At 37.0% G+C, this 25,905-nt stretch overlaps 1 protein-coding gene across 2 annotated transcripts in view; it reads right to left on the reverse strand.

Annotated features, from left to right (window-relative positions):
• Positions 1-25,905, reverse strand: part of PLXDC2 (plexin domain containing 2) — a 449,881-nt gene that overhangs the window by 278,422 nt on the left and 145,554 nt on the right. The window lies entirely within an intron of this gene.

The following is a 25,905-nucleotide window of genomic DNA, read 5'->3' on the forward strand; positions in this document are numbered from 1 at the left end:
CCTCACTTAATAAGCAACACCCACAGGAGGCATCACAAAGGCTCTTGTTCATTTGTGCTGATCTCACCTTGGACTCTTGTCAGGGTGGTGAAGGATGACAGTGATAGGCACTTAGAGAAATGGATGGGAAGGCAAAGAGACCAAATCACAAAGGTATTTTAAAGCCATCTGCAGGGACTGGCCTTGCTGACCCAGCTCATCCTGCTACTATAGGAGGGAAAATAAGATTTAATCATTACTCCTAGTCTTTCATTTCAGTGGGTCAGCAGGGGAAGGTATATCGCAAGTATGGGAAATTCGGTTTCTGACCAAGAAGAAAAGGCTTCTTCTACACAACTATTACCCAAAGATATGAATTGACAGCCTTTATAACTGGCAGGATACAGGTTCAAAAAGGGCTAAGAGAGCAGTGATTTAATTATAGTTGTGATGTTGCCCTCAATATGAGAACATTCCAAGAAACCAAAATGTATTTTTTTTCCAATATCTGAAATTTATTGTCAAATTGGTTTCCATACAACACCCAGTGCTCATCCCAAAAGGTGCCCTCCTCAATACCCATCCCCCACCCTGCCCTCCCTCCCACCCCCCATCAACCCTCAGTTTGTTCTCAGTTTTTAACAGTCTCTTATGCTTTGGCTCTCTCCCACTCTAACCTCTTTTTTTTTTTTTTTCCTTCCCCTCCCCCATGGGTTTCTGTTAAGTTTCTCAGGATCCACCTAAGAGTGAAACCATATGGTATCTGTCTTTCTCTGTATGGCTTATTTCACTTAGCATCACACTCTCCAGTTCCATCCACGTTGCTACAAAGGGCCATATTTCGTTCTTTCTCATTGCCATGTAGTACTCCATTGTGTATATAAACCACAATTTCTTGATCCATTCATCAGTTGATGGACATTTAGGCTCTTTCCATAATTTGGCTATTGTTGAGAGTGCTGCTATAAACACTGGGGTACAAGTGCCCCTATGCATCAGTACTCCTGTATCCCTTGGGTAAATTCCTAGCAGTGCTATTGCTGGGTCAGAGGGTAGGTCTATTTTTAATTTTCTGAGGAACCTCCACACTGTTTTCCAGAGCGGCTGCACCAGTCTGCATTCCCACCAACAGTGCAAGAGGGTTCCCGTTTCTCCACATCCTCTCCAGCATCTATAGTCTCCTGATTTGTTCATTTTGGCCACTCTGACTGGCGTGAGGTGATATCTGAGTGTGAAACCAAAATGTATTTAATGTGACTTATTACGCTACTGTATCAGCTACTTAGAACTCTAATAACTAAGTTAAGGCTACCACTACTGATCACACACAAATGGTCTAACACATTTCCCTTTCAACTCAGAAAGGTGCTAATAATTCTTCTAGACAGAAAGGATATTCTTTGGTTTCACCGTGAACTTAAAAGATCTCCCACTGCTTGATGCTTTGGCAGATACAGCCCAGAGAGAAATACCACCATATTACCACCATAGTGTTGGTAATTTAGACTTTTTCATGGGCCCATGCAATATGAGCTTAAAAGAACGGTGAAGACAGAAGTGGCCAAGAGCTCCACATATAGGAACCCAAGAGCTAGAAAAATGTAGCACCATGCACAATTCACAGAACTGTTGTAAGGCTGAAAAATCTCAGGTACACAAAGGGCTGATCATGGGTCCCCCCCCCCCGCCCCCGCCCGCCAACTCACAGTAAATGTTCAATCACTATGGCTAATGAGTATTGTCATCATCACCATATAAAATGTTTCTTTTTTAACATTGTTGTCCCACTGGCCATTGAACTGTGCTCAATAAAAATGTTGATGACTGACTGACTGATGGATAAATGAGCTGTTAACAGTCTCTTTGGAACAAAAATGATTGGACCAGGCAGAATTAAGTAATGGAAGAAATACTGAACAAGGATTCAAAAGACCTGGGGTGGAATTCTTTGTTAGGTTTGCTGGATATGGGGTCCAGCATAATTTACAAAAATCCGTGCTTTGGTTGGCCTATATTTTAAATGGGAATGAAACTACCTTACCTGTAAAGGCAGACAGCTTTTCCTGACGATGTGTCAGGCTCTAAGACCTATGGTTCTAGGCAAAGCTACATAAAGCAATTTTATTTGCTTTATGTATATATTCTGCCTCATTACCAAAAATACATGAGTCAGCATACAACAAAACTAAGCAATACAGTTTTATAACAACCAGCTAAGACCTGCTGGTCCAACACTTAGGTTAATTTTAGAGATGTGTGTTTGTCTTGCACTAAAGGTGGTGCCTATCTGAATACAAATAATCATATCAGAACAACTGAAAATCTATACAAGATTCTTGTTAGAATGTCAATCCAGATAAGAAATGTAGTAAATACAATGCAGTTAATGGATTACATGCTCCTGGATATAAAAATGGCTTTTAAAACAATCACACAAAGGGAAGAGCTCCAAGCAGATGTTTTTCCGTCCTCTAAAATGTAAATCGGGAAGTCTACCTAAAACTTCAAAGAATTAATCTTTATTCAAATCTTCAAGACAGAATTTCAAAACAACTCTGTTTCTTTCAAATGGGTGCTACTGTTTGATATTAATTGCTTGATATTAATGTTATCACTACCTTTCCAGAGATTTATAACACAAGACAAAAAAATGGTACTTCCCATGATGCCTGGAGGCCAGGAACATCACACTAGCCCCTGTGATCCTGGCACAGGGCAGTGAGAGACAAAATAACTGACATTGGAGGGCTGTCTGCATAGAAAGTCTATTTCTCAACTTCCTTGAGCCCCTCTCTCATTTTTCCCTACCTTCTTACCCTAGAGAACAAATGGAAAGGAACTTCAAAGCTTAGGGGTGATAAAACCCATATTCTCCACTGTTAAATTGACTAAAAGAAAAAGATCATTAGTTCTGTGACTTAACAGCCTTCCCAAGCAAGCCCATACCTAAGCCTGTAAAGGCCTCCAGGAAAAGAAATTGAAACCTAAGGACAACCAGTCTCACACAGCCAACTAGGCTTTTCTGAATCAGGTAAATGCTTAAGCCAATCAAATAGTTTTCTTGCTTTGTGTCTGCCTTTTTTCCCATAAAAGTCTTTCCCCTCTCCTGTCCTCAGAGTGCTCCCATTTCTGGCTCAGTGCTGCCAGACTAGAATTGATCTTTGCTCAGGTAAACTCTTGAAATTTTTAATATGCCTCAGTTTATCTTTTAACACTACATAAGTTGAAATTTGGCATGTTTGATTAATATGTCAAATTCTTTTCATAGTGTTTTCATAGTTTCATAAGTAATGCTTTAGAAGGGTTACTGGGGAAGGTAAATTGAACAGACAGGGAGGCCTCCTGTATAAGACAAACATTATGCTGACTCTAGTACTCACAAAGTAAGTCCCTAGACAGCTGTGGGGTTGTGGTGGGGTTTCCGCCCCCCCCCCCCAATTGTTAGCGATGTTTTACCATTTTTATTCTCTTGCTTCATGGTCACGTTAACAGCTATTACAGCTGCGGAGTGGTCTGCCTCCATTATGGACACGCTCGCTCCTCCTAGAATTTGCTACCTTCAACTTTGCAAACCTATCACTCAATTATTTGCTAGCTCTCGTATTTACAAAGACTAAACAGGATCTAAGGAAGGCACTGAGGGGTTTTTTTAATAAGAAAATTTGTGAGCTTTAGGGCTTGGCTACTGTGAATTTTCTTTCGGTTGTTATTTTAGACCTAATTCTTTTTCTCTGGTGATGTTATGAATACTAAGAGGAAACATTCCTATATGCTCCTAATTCAGTCCTACATGGTTCATCAAGACTGGAGTATGAAATTGGCTTAGATTTTGATCCCATTTCAGAATTATTTTTTAGACAAGATAAAACAAGTCAAGAATGAATATTTTATAGAAATAAAGACCGAGAAAAATTGGCAAAACCACAGCATGGTCATCTACATTGTAAATTACTCCTGGGCACTTCATTTGCTTTCAAACTCATAAAAATATTTTAAATTATTCTTTAAATCATCACCAAAACGAATCATTCAGAAGCAAGATACAGGGATATATGTAATATAATTTTCCCCTTCCCAGCTGTAGTGAAAACAAAAGCAACAGGAGGGATCTTTGAGTAGTCTGGCTCAGCAGATTGTTTGCTTTCTGCCCACTGTATGTTAATTAAGCCACTGATGGAAAACTTTCAAAGATAATTTTCTCCAACATAACTTGCTATGATTGTTAATCACATGACTCATGGAAATATTAAATATATCTAAAGACTCTCTTTTGGATATGAGAGAAAGCTTACAGACATATTTCTGTGTGTGTGTATGTGTGTATATATATATATATATATATATATATACACAATACATAAATTAATCAACACATTCTTGAGATATTTTATTCAATTAAAATAGCAGATAAACTATCACTGAAGAAGCAACTTCATTACATTCCAAATTAACGTTACTATGAAAGCCAATAATGTCTAGTTAATCCGAGAGTAAAAACAAGAAACTCATGTGTATCCTCCTATCATTCTTTGCAAACCATGTAAGTCCCTTTTGTGCCATCATATACTGTGAAATAATTTAAAATAAAATAAAAACAAAAGGTAAGAAAACTGTGCTGAGCTGGATATGTTTATATTTAGGTCTCATCTGAATGATTTTATTAAAATAGCTTACATTTAACCAATAGTTATACTTTGAAAACATCCTTAACCGTATGTTGTATGTCTTGCATACAGATCATATACACAATACATGTCAAACGACCAAGAAGTAACTACATAAATTGACATGCATCTTATGTAATTGAGGTCTGCCTGTGCCTTTTGATAAGCATTTTGATCTACACTTTACAAGTGAACCCCTGTGAATCCTCTGCAGAAACATGAAGACTGTTCACTGCAAACAGATTTGATGACTAGATTCATCTGAAAATAGATAAAATTATCTGGCTGAGGTAGACCCCTTTATATGGCTTTGCATCTCATTTATTGTGGAAGTAAAGAGGAAATTCTATATAAATGGTTATATCCATGGTTATGTCCACTAATGAACCCGTGACATAGTGGATTTGAGGTTTTGACTGACAGCGTTACAGAATAAGACAGCTACAGAAGTGAAAGTGAGAAGTGAAAGCATTCACAATGTTGCAAGATATGTTGAGAGACATTAAAGCATTTGAGTAGCCCCTAGACATCAGAGTCTTTTTAAGCCTCCCACAAGATTATTTGAGCCCCCTTGGATGAGAACCACTGCTCCATGCTCTAGTCCCAACATACATGCGTTAGGGTATGTACTCATCACCTCTTGCCTCCAATCTGGTCTTACTGTCTTCAAACTCTTTCTTCTCCAATCTTCTCTATCTGCTACCAGAGGTACCTTTCAAAGTTATTCACTTCTCTCTTTGGCTTAAAACCGCTAATGACTCATTACCACCCCACAAAACTATAAACACTCCATGCTTTTGTTCCAATCACCCTCCCCTCTATTTGCGCTCCGCCCCCATCATGCCCTAGGCTAGGACCATGTAGAATTTTTCAACAATCTCTTTACTTGCAAGAAGTATAGTTACCTTTGCATGGAAGAAAACCCCTTTTCATCCCAGACTTTGGGCAATCTCACAATTCCTTGAAGATCCACCTCAAATATTCTCTTGTTAAATGAAGCTTCCCTTGGGGCACCTGTGTGGGTCAGTTGGTTAAGCATCTGACTCTTGATCTCGGCTCAGATCATGATCTCACTGTTGTGAGACTGAGCCCTACATCGGGCTCTGTGCTGAGTGTGGAGACTGCTTGGGATTCTCTCTATCCTTCTCTCTCTCTCCCCTTACCCAGCTTATGTGTGCATGTGCACACTCTAAATAGAGAGATAGATAGAGAGATAGATAGATAGATAGATAGATAAAAATGAAGCTTCCCTTGACTCCCCCAGGCAGAGTCTTTTTACCTGACTCTTCAAATACACTTTTGCCTATCCCACTTGAATGTATAATTGTATAGTTGTTCAGAAAAGAGTTAACACAGCAAGCCTGGGACAGCTATCCTTAGAAAATGCTGTTTGCAAGGCTGGCTGTTGGCTGGTGTCCGGAAACTTAGATTTAGGGAGGGTTCCTGCTATTCTCTAACAGATAAGAGTGGCTCACCATAGCTAAACTGTTTGGGCAAATAATATGGTTTATGATAAACACCTGCCATCCTTCTGGAAGTCTGGAATCTTGGTACATGCTGGACAGAAGGTGGATATTTGAACAGCTCCCAGTAAAAACACTGGGCGCTGAGTTTCTAATGAACTTGGTTGATGATATTTTACAGGTGTCATCACGGCTTGTTGCTTGAAAAATTAATTGTGTCCTATGTGTTCCTGCTGGGGAGGGCTCTTGGAAAGTTGCCCCGGGTTCCCCAGACATTGCCCCAAGTGCCTTTTCCCTTTGTGGATTTTGGTTTGTATCTTTTTGCTGTAATAAATCACAGCCATAAATACAAATATATGCTGGGACTTATGAGTTCTCCTAGCATATGGCCAAAGCTGGGGTGGCCTAAGAGACTCCCAACACTGAGATGTTTCAGATCAGAGACTCTATCTTATTTACATTTTTTTTGTCCTATCATCATAAGCACTGGCACTGACATATAACAAGTATCCAAAATCTTCTGAATAACAAATGAATGAATAAGTAAATGAAGGATTGACCAAGTTGCTACTCATCTGAGACAATGACTTAAAAGATTTTATGTGTAACCTCTTAGCTAACTTCTTAAGATTTTAACCACCTTTCTGAGTAGCCAGATCGAAGGGTGGAAGAAGGAGAAAACCCTGGGAAAACAAATCCAAACAGACAAACTTCATTTATGTGATATGAGTTGGACTCAGAAATAGCTCACTGGTCAGTTAGGTGATGTTCGGCAACATTTAGGGTTGCAGTTTATCATCTTGGTCCTTTACGGTTAATGAACTCAGTGAGAAATACAACACCTGTCTTTGAAAAATGCAGTCATTTGGGCATTTCCAGTGAGACTGAAAAATTATGAATTAGATGAAACAAGGACAATTTTAAGTTAAAAGAGGAAAACAGGTTGAGAATGACTCTAGAAGTTTGAGGCATTAATAGTTTTCTAATTTTATTATTAAGTATAATAATCAAAAATTTTAATTTTATACATAAAAAGGGTATCCTATGGAAACCATTCTCAGTTTTATGAACAATCATCAGTAATATTTAGGACAAGTTTAAGGTAAGGCTACATATTTACTAAAGGGTTAAAAATAAGTACAAAGATAAAACTTTGTTAGCAGTTACAAAAGAGGTGTTTATGCATGGCTTCTAATAATGAATTAATAGTAATAGGAGTAATATTGATAATAATAACTAACTTTCATTTAGGATTAGTTGAGTACTATGTACTGTTCTACACGTCTGCATACATTAATGTATTTGGCACATACCATTATTGTAAACTATGTTACATAAGAGAAAATTGACGCATATGAGGTGGTAAGTGATAGACTAGGAAAGTAAACAGAACTGAATCCCGAGACTTGGTCTTAACAATGATCTAATCTGCCCCTGATTAATCTTTTGGGGGCTCAATTTAGCAATCTGTCACGAACCCTGATGACATGACACAAAGAAACAATCTAAAAGGGGGAACAAAATGAATGAGACAAAATGTGCTATTTAAAAAAGCAAAAATCCATAAAAAATTTAGCACCTGAAAGCAAAAAAGGAATATGGTATCCCATCAGGTTGACTGCAAAAGGGAGGAAATGAACCAATGTTAAAGAAAAAAAAGGAGCAGGAAGTAATAGCACACTAATATTAATTATATTTTCATTATATCTTGAAAGGTTGGGACGTACTTGAAAATGAATCATTGATTTTTTTTTTTTTTTTTTTTTTGGTTATTTGAGGATTTTCTATTAACTGCCTAGGAGAAATTGAAAAGAAAAACTGAATTCCTTCAAGTAGACTTCACACGTGTTTTACCGGGTTGCTAACCTCCTATTTTGTAATAAAAAAGATGATTATCAAAGAACTTGGGTCTTCCACTGATGTTTCAGATAAATCTATCAGATTTAGAAAATAAACTCATTTCCACAAGAACCACAATCATTTATAAATAATCTATAAACAGAGTAAATAGCATTTAATTAAATCTGAGAATCTATCTTTTAATGAAGTCCCTGAGATCTTCTGTAGAAAACACAACATCATGAACCCAGAAACCACATGGAAATTTTAGGTATGTGATCTGTGACCTCCTACTATCTGTGAAATGAAAGGGGGAAGTTTTATAGCCTTTCTGGTCCTTCCCAGCTATAAAGATCTGGTCATCTGAAAAAAAATTAATAAAATAAAATAAATAATAATAATTTAAAAAACCCTATCATCTACTGGCTGGCTAAGTATCTTGTTAACATGTTTTAGTCTATTTGCCATCATATATAAATAGTCTGCATTTGTTTTCCAATTTACTACTAAAGTTGTGAAAATTCATGTATTACGAGACTTTAGAGTCTCTATAGCACAGTAAAAAAGTAAAACTATTTGGTAAAAATACCTTAACACTTCCGTTTATCATCAGCCGTCCTAAACTACCCTTGCTGCCTATATTCAGAATGGCTGGTTTTAAAATCAGTGCTCTGCACTAAAAAGCTAAGCCTCAATGCATGAAAAGTGTAACTCTATCAGCCAAGGGAGATGGGAAATTCTGTAAACAAGGACTAGTCATGGCCAATAGCTTCTCTTAAAAAAAAAAAAAAAAAAAAAAAAAAAAAAAAAATTTGAGTCTTTTGAGCCAGACCAGGCCAGATGGAATCGATTGGGATAATGGTGCCCAGTGTCAAACATTACATCCAAATGCCTAGGGCCCAAATCACTGAGGGTCTTCGATTAAATTATGGCTGCCAGATGTCTGATACACTTAATCTCACTGCATACAGTCATCCGACCATATTCAGTTTGTGGGGTCAGAATCCATAATGGCCCAATGTTGAGCCCAGAACACAGGCTGACTTAGCCAATGATGACAGATGACAGGCAATGTATGCATTTCTATCATACGGTCTTTTAAGTTTCATCTGATTTATATCAAATCACACCATTTTCAACATGGTCCCAAATTTCTATAGGTTAAATGCTCTCTAGAGGTTTGTGTGGACTTGGGTAAGTGGTCAATAATGCAATTGTTATAAAGATAACAAAATTATCTTTATTGTTTATTTTTTTTTTAAGTTGTAGCCCAAAGGTTATAAATATAAAGTTACTGTGGGCCTGCATTTTTATTAAAAGATGACTTTAGGGCGCGTGGGTGGCTCAGTCGGTTAAGTGTCTGACTTCGGCTCAGGTCATGATCTCACAGTTTTTGAGTTCGGGCCCGCGTTGGGCTCTGTACTGACAGCTCAGAGCCTGGAGCCTGCTTCGCATTCTGTGTCTCCCTCTCTCTCTGCCTCTCCCCCGCTTGCACTCTGTGTGTGTGTGTGTGTGTGTGTGTGTGTGTGTCTCACTCAAAAATAAATAAAAATTAAAAAAAAAGATGACTTTAGTTAGTGTAAGGCATTCCATATTCTTAGACTCAAACCCAGCAGTATTTTTCTGAAATTTGAATGATTATAAAGTTTAACCAGGACAAACTAACAACTTGCCCCCAAAATAATGAGAAATGCTTTCAATTTAATCCAACAAGTAAGGAATAAACACCAGAACTGGGTTCAGCCCTAAGGTGTGGTTTGTTCCCATTAGGACTAACCAGATATTAGTTGTTAAATGTTGAATACCATTCCTAGATAAAAAGTGAAACATACAACCACAAAATCTATATTTTGGGGCTCCCTGTTTTGTGCGAGGGTTGAAAATATGGGGTAAACAAAATACAGATTTAATATATTCAACTTTGAGACTCAGTTATTACACAAAACACAAACACGATAGACAGCCACTTAATGTCAGACAGAAAAAGAAAAGTCTTCTTTCAGTTTTATATAAATTTAAAAGGCCAGCAGAACAAAACATCAATAGCACATATCGAGGTTAATACTATGTGCACATCTATTCAATGTTTTGATCTATAAAATGGCAATCATGTATGGTTTATCTGAATATATACAAATATATCTAACCTAATAATTTTTTAAAAGATTAGTCCTCAAAAAAATAAAAATGTCATAAATAGATAACTCACAGCAAAGGAAATGTAAACACTAATAAATGCTCAAGTATTTAACATCATAAAAACAGAAATTCTGGGCGCCTGGGTTGCTCATCTAACTCTTGATTTTGGCTCAGGTCACGATCCCAGCGTCCTAGAATTAGGCCCTGTGTATGGCTCCATGCTAAGCATAGACCCTGCTTAAGAATCTCTCTCTCTTCTCTCTCCCTCATTCACACTCTCTCTCACTCTCTAAAGAAATAAATAAGAAAAAATAAATAATAAAAATAATAAAAAGAGAAATTCAACACAATTCTTTAATATACTACATTCACAAAGATTTATTGTAAATTGTACTTGTCAGTATTCCATAGAGAATTTTTCTGAAGTATTGTACTCTATTATTGGGAGATTCTAATTTTAATCAAAATTTCATATTGGCAAATTTATAATCTGTAGCAAAAGTTTTCTAGGATTTAATACTCTGGAAATATTTGAAATGCATGAAAGGATTTATGAGTAAGTATAAAAAACTATATGTAGTATGATTTGAACTAGGTAAAAAAAGAAAAAATATATATATACAAATACGCAAAAGGAAAAAATGAGAAAGAAATACATTATAATATTACCAGTACTTTTTTCTGTGCTATACAGGACAGAAGCAGCAAGTTTTTTTAAATTTGTCCTTTTACTTCTATAGGGAGGGAGACAAAACCTAAATCTCTGCTTTCTGAAGGTCAAATCCAAATATGCTGACTTGGTGAAGTCTTTCATCACTACCAATATATAAGTTTCCCAGGGAGAGTTATTTTAAAATGCTCTCATAGAGCTTTACCCAAACCTATTGCCGTGTTCTTCTCGTTGTCATTATTGATTAAATGCCATTTCTCTACAAACAACCATGAGCTTGTCAAGGAAAGGTGTCATGCCTTTCTTCATCCTTGTGTTCCTTTCTGTTACTGTTCACTAAAACGGCCCAGGGTCGTGGCATAGTTGGAGTGGTGACCCGGCGTTTTCCATCATGGTGGCTCTTGCTTAAGACAATTTCATTTCTCTGGGTAAATTTTTATCCTTGAATACTTAGCTATGTTGGGGTATTTCTTGAGAAAACTTAAAGCATCCCTGCCAAACTCTGTGCAATTTCCTATGCTTTCCTAACCTCTTTTTCTATATATGAACTTCATCAAATAAAACATCAGTGTTACAACACTATAACGCCAAAATCCTTTAAAATTTTCTGATAGATTAATACAGTAAGAGAAAAGAATCTTCCCATTATTCTGTTTCTCACATTGGATTCATATATTTAATGAAATATACCTTTATACTACCTTAGGGCCATAAAGCAATGGGCAAAACAACTTAGCTTTGAAATCTCCAAACAACTTTACAAAAAAGTTCTCTCAAAAAAAGTCACAGGAAAAAGATTTATGCTTCTGAATAGCAAAGGCTTTGTGAAGTAAGGATTCATAAATATTAGTTACAGCAGAAAGTATATAATTCTTTAAACAAAACTGACACTGTTATTTATACTTAAATATGAAATGTTTTATACACAAAGATGTATATCCTTCATGAAGTACTTTTTGAGTATTTACTAGCCAATGACTTGCATAATTCTTGCACTTATCCAGGCCCCCCTTACGATGAACTCAAAGTAGTATTGGAGGTGAACTATCTTGAGATAGAAAAAAATGTATTTCTCTATATAAACCTATGGTTTTTACTTAAAAAAAAATCATATTCCAAAGACCCTCTGCCACAAAAATGGGAAACTACATCAAAAGCTGAGAACATGATGGGAAATTGAAAGTTCGGCCATTAGTATAAATTTAGTTAAGATATTTTGGTCTTTCACACACTGTATCATACTTTCAACATGATATTTTGCTCACTGATTCTGACAAGATTTTTTTTCACTTGTTTTGAAAAAGAGAAATACTTAAATTTGAATCGAAACTACCATTCATTCAAGCAACCATTTTAAAAGAAAGTTCTCAAGAATTTCTAAAATGTTATGAATGTCTGGATTTTGTCATTACTTTCCTAAATAACGTTCCCTAATTAAATTGCATGATTGCATATATTTATGCTGATTACGCAATTTAACTAACATTGTAAATAAACCACAATCAACAAAATTACATTAAAAAGAAAAGTAAGACAGTGAAAACTGTACTAAAATTAGCTTTAAATTTCTGTGATAGATTCCTAAAATATACAAACCACAGTTGAGGATTTAAGCTACCAAAGTGAGACAGAATCCGAAGCAACCCTTCAGTCGCTTAGAGATTAATTAGTAGCAACTGCGACTTTTAGAATGCAATTGTTCATTCTCTCGTTTCCTTGAATTTATCTTTTAGTAACTGATTTTTTTACCCGTACAGACAAATTGCAAAAGTCTCTGCTTTAAGTACTTACTGTAATATACATTCATGTTAAACCTCCCTTCTACGGGTGTGCCGGCTTTCGTACACAACCAAAAAAAAATCTGAGTTGCATAACATAATTAAAAACCTAAAACTTCCACTATTGGGCAAATGCTACTCACTGGGGTATTGTGAAAAATTACGTTGTGCGTATTCACTAGTGCTCACAACAATACTAAGATAAGCATTCTTTCCTTTATTTACAAATATGCAATGTCTGAAAACATGGATTTACGAAAACTTGTTCCGGTTCAGAAAAAGTAATCCATAAATGATAGAAGTTATACAATTTCCTTATAGTAAGCGTCCCCCATTTTATAACAATAAAATCATTGTTCCTAAAAAAGAGTGAATAACCTGAACGACTTTAAAATATTATTAAAGTAAAATATTACCTTTCATCTAATATGAAAATTTAAATCACTAAAAAGAAAATAGGAAAAAAATTTAAATATCTACCCTTTTGTTCTAGGTGCAAGAGGCAGAGTTACCGCCTTAGTGAATATCCCTCCTGGATATTTCTCTGCAGGTCTCCTTGTGTCTTTGTACCAGAAAGTGTGTTTGTGTGTGTATGTGTGTGTCTACCTGTGTATTGCTTATTTATTTCAGCACTACAGAATAAATATTTTCCCATGTTCTTGACTATATACTAAATTTAATTAAAAATTAACGCCTACCATAAACGAATCCTCAATTGTTGAACTTTCCCGTTGATACTAAAGGCTACATCATCCTCATTTCTTTTCTCAGGAACAATTTCTGAAAGAGGGATTTGGACTCCCTGGCACTCAGATTGTTATCAGTTTACACACGCACCAGCAGGACATGAAGACGGGTATCCCATGTTTTCTCAATAACTTAATGATATCCCCCCTACCCCCCAATTCTTTTTTTACTCGGTAGATTAAAAAAAATGGAATCTCCTTTTAATTTTGATTGCTAATGAGTCAATATTCTTTCCTGTGCTTCTAGTCTTGATTATCTTATTCAAATCTTTTCTGTGGGATATGGAACTTTTTTTAACTTAAAGAATTGCTTAGAAAAAAAATCTATACGCAATTTTCAGGAACTCATTTATCATATAAATCTGTCAGAAACAACTTTGTTGAAATTGACACAACTTTCCCTGAGATATGAGAGCAGTACATTGCTCAGTTGCTTTTGTACAGTTTAAAACTCAACAAACATGGTTTCCTATATCTTTATGTTTAGCATTTGTCTTTGGGAAACATACTCCATAAATGGGGGGGGGGTAGCTTCCAAACCAAGAACAAAAGCAATAAACTTATTCATCATTAATAAAGGCCATGAGGAGAGAAAGTGTGATCATTTGATGATGGGAATCTAAATTTTAAATAAGATAGAGCTGGGGGAAAGGAATAAAATATAAGATGAAAGTTACATTTCTAGTTCTTCCCCTTATTTTCTGTTAACAAAAAAATCAAGACAAATAAAAATAATATAACATCAAATCCCAGAGAATCAACCTACAATAGAATAAAGAAGGAGGCCCATGTACCTTAATATTTAAACATTTCGATCAAATTGAAGCCAAACATGTCTTTATGGCACCCTGGACACCAAAAGGAAGGAAGGGGCTATGGTACTAAGGGTATGAAGTTGGCATAAAAATATGTTTTGGCAAACACATCACTCTGAAAAGCCAGACAAGCCTTCTGACAAATTAGCAGAGGTAAAAAGAAAGCAAAGAGGTCTTAATCAGAGGTATTTAGGAGAATGGCCGCAACGTTGTATAAAAATTAGTTGGGGAGTTGGTTAAAGTGAAGAGAATCCCTTTGCAGATAAAGTGACACGTGGTTATTTATTCTGTGAAGGTGTGATCTGCTGTGATTTGCCACATGTCTCCATCTAGGACCGTTTTCTATGCTCTCTGGGCAAAAAGGTCTTAACCTTCCACTCATTATTGAAACCATCATAATGGCTTTACTCCTTTCATAATTCAATTACTATAAACCCAAGAATGGTAGTACTTGAAAAGAGAAAATTGAGAGATATCTATGAACTATATATATATATATATATATAGAGAGAGAGAGAGAGAGAGAGAGAGAGAGAGAGAGAGAGGAGAGTTATAAATATATAATTTTATATATCTATGAGCTATAAGATATATAATTTTTTTCACCTTCAACCGCTTCCCACTTCAAAAATTGGTGATAACTACCCATGAGCACTTCTAACATTTACATACGGAAATCACAATTTGACTTGAACTCCAGTCCCACTCAAACTGAAGACTCCTGCATGTTTACAAGAATAAATTAACACACATTAACATGTTTTTATTCTACACACAAAATTTTCTTTCACATTTCCCAGAGGAAGAGCAAAATGCTCTGAGGCGAACTTTCGAGTCTATTACTTCTAAAGAATGACATGTGAATAAAGAGAAGAAAACAGATCAGCTTGTTCTCGTTTTAACTTTACATAATGTCTCACATCTCACGACATGCTGTTCTAGAGTGAAGTGTTTTCACCTGCCTTTTGCTATGAATTACTTGGCTAGGTAACAAACAGGCAGTCCGGGATTATTTTTTTAAAGCCATCAATATCCTTCCATGCTGTTTAGAATGCCAAGAGAATGCTTTCTTCCTTTCTCACTTATCAATCAAATACTTCATGAAGCTTAATTAAAATTAAGTCAAAAATATTCTCTGTGTTTGTATAAACCTTAAATTTGTTAACCTGTTATTGGATTTTCAAAAATACCTGTTTAGAAAACTGATTTAATTTTCTATTTATATGTAAATTTCTGTTTCTAAGCTTAAATTCAGGTCCACACCGAGAATGCTAATCCTAAGTCTACCATATTTAAACTCATTGTGGGTACAATTAGAAAGATCTAGCACCAGTCTGCAGTATCAGACATTTAAAACATTCCAAAGCATTCTACAAAATGCCTATCTAGGTTCTTGTTTGAGGAAAAAATAAAAGTGCTTTCTCTTCAGTTCATTGTAAAGGCTTTTATGCATTCATTTATTCAAAATCAGATCATGTGACCTTCTAGCTTCAAACTTTCCAAAGGCTTTCCAGTGGTATATAGAAACAGCAGCCAGAATAAAGGCCCAGGCAAGTATGAGCACCCTACTGGAAAATTGGAAGGGGGACCAGTGTGTCTGGAGTAGAGGCAGCCTAGGCAGGGTAGACGGAGAGAAGGCTGAGGTATAAGCCTTGCAGAGTGTAAGGAAGTTGGATTTTAGTCTGAGAGAGTTGGAAAGGCATTGGAAAGGCTTAACCAGGGGAGAGCATGATCTAACACATGTTTTTAAAAGATCACCTCCACTATGCTCTTAAGAATGGTTTCTAGGAGTCTAAGATACATTTTCATACCCTTTGGCTAAACTGATAACAGTAAAAAAAAAGTGGATGTTTTTATTCTGAAGATGTTCAGTTATCATATAGAAAGACTAATGGTGTTCATTCAGTAAGGGGTTGACCAATTCCTATGAGCTCTTAGCAAAAAGAGTGGACTGTGAGAAGAAAAATTAGTAATTAGGCTGACAGAGGACTAACAATTTACCTGTCCAGAGTCATCAATTTCCCATTTCATGTATTTAGTGAGACACATGAAATATTTGACTGTGAATTTTCCACATGTAACATCATCAATATACATGAAAATAGGAAAAGAAACAATCTCTACTATAATTCACTTCAATAATCTCCACTACAGTAGAATAGTTGACTTTTGAAGAAAAAGTTTGAACTGGGTTTAAACCGAATGGGTCCACTTAGATGTAGACTTTTTGCAGTATAGTGCTATAAATGTATTTTCCTTATGATTTTAACTTTTTATTCTCACTTTTTATGCTTACTTTATCGTAAGAATACAGTATATAATACACATTACATACAATATATGTGTTAATCAAGTGTTTGTTATCAACAAGGCTTCTGGTCAACAAGAAGATATCGGTAGTTAAGTTTTGGGGGAGTAAAAAGCAATTCGGGGATTTTTGGCTATAAAAGCAGTGTCGATGCCCCTAACTTCTGCATTGTTCAAGGATCGACTGTACACTTAAATTCCATACGTGAAAGTGTGGCATGAGGAGAAGAAAGTAACTCGATTTATTCTGCCCTCAACTCTTTTTGTTTAGTATTCCAGTAGGTAGAGAGAAACACAGTTTTGGGTTAAGTTAAAATCAAAGACAAGAAGTTTAGAGTGTCTTGACTGTCCATATGCAGAAACTTCATAGGAAATTTACATTTCTACCAGAAGTCTAACCAAAGATTGTTTTCAATGTATTCACTGGCCTAATAACTAGGAATGCAAATAGTTATGAAGTTAGTTTCCTGGACAGATCATAGATCTTCACCGTTCTAGAAGATGCTCACCAAATCTTTGTGGAATGAATGAATGAACAACACCATCTCAGAAGAAAAAAAAGGCAGATGTATTTCTTTTTATAAGAATAAATATGAATGGGAGACATTTACAGATAGCTGTTGTAAAAGCAAAAGGCTTTAAGTTGAACTTTAATAAATTTCTGTATTTTTCCTAACATTAACAGCAAACATCCACTCAGACTAGCTTCTCAAACTTCAGAATGCAACAGAATCACGTAATGCTCCTGAAGAGTCCTCACATCGCATCCCTTCACAAAGATCCTGGGGGATTCTGAGGCAGGTAGATCAGAGAACCATCCTCAGAGAAACACTGCTGTCAGTAAAACCCTGCGGAATTCTATTTCTTCTGTGTCTCTGGACTGAAAGGTCACATGTTCATACTTTTGGGCCACCTTCCAAAGTTATGTGTGAAACATGAAGGAAAACATAAAGTAGTCCGTGGATATTGGTTCTGATTCTACTCTGAAATGGAAAATATTTGTTCAAGTATTTGGAACCTTGTTTTAATTCCTTATCTTCCTGCATAACTTTGACAAGTGCTTTCCACTACCTACTTTATGTTTCACAATAGCCCTGGACTTACGGAAGGCACTATTACTGTTCCAGTTTTATGAGTGAAGAAATCCAATCACAAGTGGGCACAGTGCATGGTCTAAAATTCTACTGCCAGTCATTAGTTGGCTGACACCTGGGCCTGGGTCTTCAGAGGTCAGGTTAATTTTCTGTTCCCGCACTGAGGCTAACTGGACCATTCAGGGTCATTATCCTAGTACCTGTGAGGCCAATATTCATGCCTTTCATAAGTATCCCCACCTCAATACCAGACCTTTCACTGTGGTGTCCATATGCCTCACAACCAGCAACGGTGAGCCTTGAGATACGGGTACATAATGGGAATTAGGGATAATGGGAACCTGAATTATTTTTGGAATTTGAATTATACTCACCCGAATCTCAAAGCAGTACCTTCTATTCTTTCTTGCTTTGTCAATCCACAAGAAGACACAGTTTTATGGCAAATTGCTAGACACACAACAGTGACAAATTTGTACTGATTTTTTACCCTATAATTGACGATTGTCTTTTCTATTTTGAATATTGGAATTACTCATTGGAGTGATGGGCAAACAAGGTACTCAGGAAAATCTATAACTGCTTCTCAAACAGGCACAAAATTCACCAGGGGGAGGTTAAAATGCAGATCCTGATTCTATGTCCATGATGGAGCCTGGGATTCTGTCGTTGGTCTGTGGACCGTATTTTGAACAACGAGGCTCTGGAGAACTAGGTTAAACCTAGAACTCTGGAAAATAATAGGAATCACAGGAGAAGCCGTGTAGAAATGGGAGGCAGAAAGAAACAGAGCTGCATAAATATTTTAATCCACTGGGTTTTAGCTGTCCTTGGAACTGCCTAAAATCATTGCCTAAAAGGGTCGCTTTTACATTAAAAAGGCTTAATGTCTGCCCTGCCTTCAGTACACTGTGCTAGTCCAGGAGCCAATTCCTCCACCCAGTTTTGACCTTCAAAAAAGTCAAGTGGCCGTTTGTCCTCCAACACAACACAAACAAGAATGAAGAACATTAGAAAGCCACACATACCAGTGCAACTGCATATTTATGCAGTTGAAGAAAACTTCTTCCCTCTCTTTTTGTTGTTTACAAGATAAATAGTGTGTTCTCTTTCCTGGTTTGGCTAGATTCATTTAGAAAAAGGAATGGAACTCAGCAATTACCCACTGCAGGCCTGATTGCTATAGAATCTACTACTGATACTCATATCAAGTGATTTACTAAGTGAAGAGTGAAGATTTGAAATTTTCTTATTATTGATTAAGTGGGAGATTAAGTGGAAGAGATAGGTTATATAGAAGAGAATTTATATCATTAAATGTAATATAAATAATTCTAGATATAAAAATATGCTAAAGCACATACAAGTGGAATAAAAAAGCATGCTCTGATAGGAAGTTTTTCTAATAATACCCTGAAATTTTAGCAGATTCATTATTCAGAGAGATAAATTGATTTCTAGGTCTCCTGTTCTTTGTTCCATAGCGTGGATATTAAGAATACTGTATAATGATTCAATCTCCCCTCTGCAATATAAATGACGTCCATGTAGAATGAAGTTTACTTAGTTTATTTCCTTACAATCCTCTGTCTTGCTTCTACCAATATTAACAGAGAAGATAAAATTTTTTTAAGTACTGATTTATTTTGGGCGAGTGCAAGCAGGGGAGGGGCAGAGAGAGGAGGACACAGGACTCAAAGCGGGCTCTGCACTGACAGGCTGACAACAGCAAGCCTGATGTGAGGCTCAAACTCAGGAACCATAAGATCGTGGCCTGAGCCAAAGCCAGACGCTCAACCCACTGAGGCACTCAGGTGTCCCATAAAGAAGCCAATTTGTATTGTTTTTTTTAAATGTAAAAACCTGCTACTAGATGCTAAAGAGGCATCTCAAAAAAATAAATAAATAAAAGTTAAAAAAAACCCAAAAACCAAGATGTCCTTCAGGAAGTTAATGGATAAGGGGTGGCATATCCAGACAATGGAGTATTGTGCAGCCCTGAAACAACGTGAGTTATCAAGCCCTGAAAAGATATGGAGAAAACTTAAATGCATATTACTAAGTAAAGGAAGCCGATCTGAAAAGGCTGCATACTGTGATTCCCACTATTTAGCATTCTTGAAAAGGCAAAACTAGGGAGACAGCAAAAGGGTCAGAGGTTGCCAAGGATTAGAGAATAGGGAGGGACATATAGGCAGAGCACAGGGAATTTTTAGGGCAGTGCAATTACTCTGTTTGATACTATAATGATAGATACACGCCATTATGTATTTGTCCAGAGCCATGCAACATCAACAATGACTCTTAACATAAACTATGGATTTTGGGTGGTAAGATTTATCAATGTAGGTTAATCAGTTTTAACAAATGTATCACACTGGTGGAGGATGTTGACAGTAAGGCAGGGTATGCATGTTTGGGTGCAAGAATATACAGGCAATCTCTGTGCCTCCTGCTCCATTGTGCTGTGACCCCAAATATATCTATTTCCAAAAAAAGTCTTGCTGTTATTCATAAAAAATGTAGCTAATGACCAAGATTTCCATTTCTAAGTGATATAAGAAGTCAGTCCCCAATCCTATATAAAAACAGATCAATTCTGTCCTAACAACATGAGATCAACAAATAAATAAAATAAAATTAGACAGGCATTGCTGTCGTTTGTATTACTGGATTGTGTTGCAAAAAGCAGTGCATCCTTTAGCTAAGGTAAGGAATCTGTGGTATCCATGAAGAAAAGCTATTGTGAAGGTCATGACTGAACAAGCATACTGCAATCATGCACCGGTACACGGCTAACAGAATGGAAGGATGATTCTGAATGTGTCTATCATAAATCAGCCACGAACCACCAATCAGGGACTCCAGGATTAAAATTAGTCCTGAGAAGTGTCGTCGTTTCATCAAAAAAGATTCTGAAGTATTACCTTAGATGACTCTCTGATTTTTAAGAAGATTTTACAAAAATTAGTTCTAGGAAAATGAATGCATTTACTCTGTGCGGAGAAAAGTCCGTTGTATAAACCAAAGTCAAATTGCAGTGTCTTCTGCACAGTCAGGAGTGGAGAATACCATGTGTTTTGGAGTGATGATAACACTACTCCAGGTTTCTATGTAACTCTTTGTCAAAGAGCTGCAGTATTTTCACATGCATTTTTTTTCACCTAACTGACCCAGCTCAAAGGGAAGGAGGCTCAGGAGTTTATGGATGGTTAATTATTAGAGGAGGGCTTTACAATGAATCAAGGCTAGGGTTTCACCTCCAGAAAGTCCTAAGAGCAACCTTGAGCTCTTTCATTTTGCTGTGGGTCCTCACTATCAATGTCATGCTAATTTGAAACAATCCCTTACTTGATGGGTTGCATAATATCAAACTTTGTGTTTACATGGATAGCTACCGTGTACAATGAGTTGGCTACAAACCTGCAAAAAGAGCCCTGCTGAATTAGCCGCCACGGGGAAATAAAGTTGACACCCACCCGTTATTCTGTGAAACCCCACCTCAACGCATTAGGTGGTGCAAAGGTGCTTCCAGATTCTGGGTAAATTTACTGAGAGAAAAGGTTTAATGCCAGCACAAGTCCCAGATTTCTCTTAGTAGAGGTCTCTGACACATCAGGCTTAGAATAATTTCACCTATGAAATTAACTGCAACCCAATGAAGTTCAAGTTTCAAGTGCATCTCAATTTACATGAATTGACAAAAGGAAAAAGCGTGTCCCACAGACAAATGTGTCAGGACTCACACCTCTTCTCTCACGCCATCAGTTTCTTCGTCTGTAAATGTCTATGCCAACTACATCATCTTTAAGACCTCCAATGTGAAATATGGATTGGAAAGGGCAAACACTAAATTGTTCAAAATACAGTACACTTCAATAAACTAAAAAAAGTTTAAAATTCAATTTAAAACACACACACACTCACAAACACACACACACACACACACACACACACACCCCTAAACATACAGCACTGCTGAGGATCTTTGATTGAAGGTCAGTCACATTATATTTTAGGAGAAACAGCTAAGAATAGGAAATGGCACAGTAGTCTTTCTTATACTTCATATAATGTTCATTCCCATCAAAATCCTTAGGTGTCCTTCCTCCCTATTAAAATCAGCAAAATAAAACTGATGATTTTCCTCAAAAGCTTTAGAATTTAAGCTTAGTAAGTTAATGAAGACCAACTCAAAATGATAAATACAACAAATTTCATAAAACCAGATGTTATGGACTGAATGTTTGTGTCCCTCCAAATTTCTTATGTGGAAGCCCTAACTTCTGGTGTGGACGTGTTTGGAGAAAGAGTCTCTGAGGAAGTCATTAAGCTTAAATGAGGTCATCAAGGTAAGGACCAATTTAAGAGGATTAGTGTCCTTATAAGAAGAGAGATCTGAGGACACAGTAAGAAGGTGGCTGTCTATAAGCCAGGAATAGAGCTCTCATCAGAATCTGAATTTGCCAGCAATTTGATCATGGTCTTCTAGCCTCCAGAACTGTAAGAAAATAAATTTCTGTTGTTTAAGCCATGCGGTCTGTGGTATTTTGTTATAGTAGCTTAAGCAGACTAAGACACTAGACTTATCAACGAGTGTCACTCATCCTGTACTTTTGTGTTTAGCATGTAGTTAGTTTCTGTGAGGGATACAGAGAATATAAGGTTCATCTCAACCACAACTTGCTAAAACATGTCAGTATCTATAACTTCAACTACATATATCCACTACAATGATCCATTCATTTAAACATAAAATAAAACACAATCATTTTGTTATTAAAAAATGCAAAGATAGGCCATCAAATTGACATTCAGTCTCACCTCGTCTATGCTGTGTGTCCACTGTTTAGCAAAATCTAATTGAAATAAAAGCCTGAGGCACTACAAAAATCATCAAAGAGAATTTGAAAAACACTTTCGATACTTTGATATTACTTCACATACACCCAGCATATACGACTTACCAAGAAAAGGAAACCTTTTTTAAGAGAGATTTTCAGTGATAAAGATTTGATTTGAAATTGAATCACTGCCAAGCTCCTAGATCAATCTGGATTGTCTAGGCTTAGCCATTTCTCCATTGTGAATATGCCAGGGGCAAGTTTATTTTAGGAGGTGGAAAAAAGCAGCTGACCCTGTGACATCTTTAGGAACTTAACTAATCCTAATTGCAAAGCAACCTGGATAAGTGGTACCTTCACAGAATCTAAACCAGGGAGGAAAATAAAATCTCTAGCAACACAGGTAATAATTTGAAGACTTGGCTTAAAAAGTGCTGATAAAAGGAAGAAGCATAATTTATCCAAGTTGAGTCAGATTATTTTGAAAGTATTTATTTATTTATTTATTTATTTATTTATTTATTTATTTTTACATTTATTCATTTTTGAGAGACAGAGAGAGACAGAGCACAAGCAGGAGAGGGGCAGAGAGAGAGGGAGACACAGAATGAGAAGCAGGCTTCAGGCTCTGAGCTGTCAGTACAGAGCTCAACGCGGGGCTCGAACTCACGAGCTGTGAGATCATGACCTGAGCCGAAGTTGGACGCCTAATCGACTGAACCACCCAGGCGCCCCTGAAATTATTTACCGAGTATGGTGCCAAATACTGAACTAGGCTCAGAAGATACATAATTGGTTTTACAATCCACCTTCTTTGCTTCTATGGGGATATTTGTTAAAATGTTATGCAGAAGTTGGAAGAGGAGGAAGAAGAAGAAGGAAGAGGAGGAGGAGGAGAAGGAGGAGGAGGAGGAGAGAAGGGGGAAGAGGAGGAGAGGAGGGGGAAGAGGAGGAGAGGAGGGGGAAGAGGGGGAGGAGGAAAAGTAAGGGGGAGGGAGGAAAGAGGAAGAAAAAGAAGAAAGAAGAAAGGAGGAGGAGAACAAGGGCAAAAAAAAAAAAAAAAAAAAAAAAAGTCCCAGAGCTTATAAAGTTTAGAAAGGTTTGGTTAAACCAAGTTAACTCTCACACTGATTACTATGTTAAAGTGTACCAAGAATCTCCAGCCCAGAGGACTGCCGACCTGGAGAACTTCTGCCAAGAAGCAGTTCATGTTGTTCCTGTTCCACCTGCAAACATGCATTCACACTTACACACACATATGAAAAAAAACTCAGAAGTAATGCTCGTTAACATTACTATGATCTTGTTCAGTCATTTCCATAGATAGAAGAAACAATAATTATGAAAACTTATCTATTGTAATTGATACCTTGCAGAGTGGTCATGGACCCACCATTGCAATAATTCACTTGCCTATCACACCTCCAATTTACATTGTTATTCACCAAATAGTGGGTCCAACTATAATCAAAAGTTTTGAAGTGCTAAGCTTTATCTGGAATTTGGATTGATTGATAGCACTTTATTTAAAATCTTGTTCCAATGTCAAGTAACTAGTGACGGGGGAACTAGCAAAAAATTGCACATGAGGTTGCTCTGCTTCTGAAACTCTAAGACCCTCAAGTAACACTGAATTCTGCTGGTGCTTTTAATTTTAATACTCAGAATTAAGTTGTAGTTAAACTTAAGCACTACAGCTTTTCTTTTTCTTTTTTTGTTTTTTTTTAATGTTTTTTATTTATTTTTGGGACAGAGAGAGACAGAGCATGAACGGGGGAGGGGCAGAGAGAGAGGGAGACACAGAATCGGAAACAGGCTCCAGGCTCCGAGCCATCAGCCCAGAGCCTGACGCGGGGCTCGAACTCACGGACCGCGAGATCGTGACCTGGCTGAAGTCGGACACTTAACCGACTGCGCCACCCAGGCGCCCCAAGCACTACAGCTTTTCTATAGACAGAAGTTTATTTTTTTTTCTAAAAAAAAAAAAAGGATATATAAAGATTTCTACCCGAATAAATCCTTTCTAACATCCCACATTTTGCTGCTCATATGAAGCAACCGTAAATGAAAAAGCTCAGATTTTTTTAAACCGTGGGGTCCAGATAAATTACAATGAAGCAAGTAAATGAGCAAATAATAAGTGGTATTTAGTGTATAAACATAATAGAGAAATTGAGGCATAAAATTTGAGAACCAGAAGAACTTGAAAGATTAATCCACTTCTGGTTAGAGATGGTAAGTTGCATCTGGCCATCTGCTTCTGCTCGTACTGTAAAACCCACTAAAATCAAAGTGTTGGGATATTTGAATACCATAAGCCCGTAAAACAGACAATATGGAAGAGAAAGGAAGAACAGCACAACGTGAGCTGTCAGAAAAATAGAAGGCTGATTTACTCAGAAATTGGATCTACCAGCTATGAGGAAGTAGGAGCAGGGGTAGGGCAGAAAACTGAGGAGGATGAAGAAGTACCTAGACAGTCAGATGATCTGCTCACCTTAGCAAAAAGCTCGAGGCTAACAGTCTGGAAAGGGTAAAAAAACAGGGGAGACACCAGGTGCCATACACTGGATATGTGCATCCCCACAAAATTCATATGTTGAAGACTTAATCCCAAATGTGATGGTATTTGGAGATGTGGCCTTCAGTAGGTAATTAGGATTAGATTAGGTCATGAGGGTAAGGCCTTTATACATGGGGTTAATGCCCTTATAAGTGGGATTAATGCCTTTATAAAAAGAGAAAGAGGCAGGAGATCTCTCTTTCTATGATGGCAAGAAGATGGCCGTCTGAAAACCGGGAAGACAGATGATGCTGAATCTGGCAGTACCTTGAACTTGAACTTCCCAGCCTCCGGAACTCTGATAAACATTTGTTGTTTAGATCACTCAGTCTATGATATTTTGTTATGGCAGCCCACATGGAGTAGGACATCAGGCAAGGAAGAAAGCAGGGGTGCTGCCCTGTAATCAAGAGATTATTTATTTTCAAAGGTTATATTCTGAATGTGGTAATACCTGCCCTCTGTCCCATCATCCACTAGCCTCCTAGAATGCTGATGTCCAGGTTAGAGTCTCAAAGTAGATGAATGGGAGATTATTCTCTGAGGCATCCTGACAAACACTAGATTCTAATCAACAGCTTTGGGGTAGAAGCCAGAGGTGCTAAGACTAACAAGCTTCCAAGTGATGTGGATGCTGGTGTTCATGGCTCACACTTTTAGTAGTAAGTTCTAGAATCTGACCGACACAAAAGACTGCCAGAGACTTATACTGGAGATTTTTCAACAACAACAACAACAACAACAACAACAACAACAACAACGACAACAAATTCCTAGCCAGAACAACCTAAAGTAAATGTCAATCTTAGAGCACCTACTCTATAATATGGGCGACAGGCTTTGAGATATCTGAGGAATGACTCTAATATAAAAGAGTGAAACCAAATAGATAAAGGGAACTTGAAGGAGAGCAATAAGATGAACACTATCATTGATACCCTCAGAAGATCAAAGACTATCCTTCACCCATGAAATAAGAATAGGTTTTTTTTCTTTCTTTCTGT

This window comes from Neofelis nebulosa, chromosome 8, assembly GCF_028018385.1.
Source record: "Neofelis nebulosa isolate mNeoNeb1 chromosome 8, mNeoNeb1.pri, whole genome shotgun sequence".
Lineage (NCBI taxonomy): Eukaryota > Metazoa > Chordata > Mammalia > Carnivora > Felidae > Neofelis > Neofelis nebulosa.